Source organism: Nannospalax galili, unplaced genomic scaffold (genome assembly GCF_000622305.1).
Source record: "Nannospalax galili isolate Female #2095 unplaced genomic scaffold, S.galili_v1.0 scaffold314, whole genome shotgun sequence".
Lineage (NCBI taxonomy): Eukaryota > Metazoa > Chordata > Mammalia > Rodentia > Spalacidae > Nannospalax > Nannospalax galili.
In genome coordinates this window covers 1201841-1202555 of record NW_008334709.1, presented here as the reverse complement: position 1 = coordinate 1202555, position 715 = coordinate 1201841, and positions in this window count along the sequence as shown.

Below are 715 nucleotides of genomic sequence, written 5' to 3'. Positions count from 1 at the left end.
ACAATTTCTTACCTTGTTTATGATTTCCCTAGCTACAGACAACATATTTATTCTTTCCCTTGTCTTACTATTACACAAAGATCCAATATTATCATTACTAAATGGAAGTTTGTTCATACGTATAGAATAAATATTATTACACTTCCACGGTTTGCTCTATCCAATATGGTTTATGAAATAGCTCCTATGTTGGGTGAATTTTATAAACAATGTGATTTCCCCCCCATGTTCTATAGAATTGATTGCAACCATTTCTCAAAAATGATAAATTGAGACTGCAAAGAAGGCTCAGCAGGTACCAGTGCTTACTGCTGAGCCTGAGAGCCTGAGTTTGAGTATTGGAACCCATGTGGAGGTAGGAGAGAACCAAGTACTTTAAGTTGTTTTCTGACCTCCATACACATGGTACAGAAACACACACATGTACAGAAAGCAAGTGCAGGTGAGAGAGAGACAGAGAAAGAGAGAGATAGAGAGACAGAGAGAGACAGAGACAGGGAGACAGAGAAAGAGATGAGAAAGACAAACATGTAAAAACAAGTTTAATAATGGTAAGTTATTCAAAAACTTCAAACCTCATAAGGTAATTTTTAAATTCCTAATATTTTCTTGATCTACAAAAATTGCTATTGAAAGGGTAAGGCAGCTGGAAGACTTTCCTGAGCTCCCTGAACTATTATTCTGCATTTTAATGTTTGAAGCCTCTATACTAGCC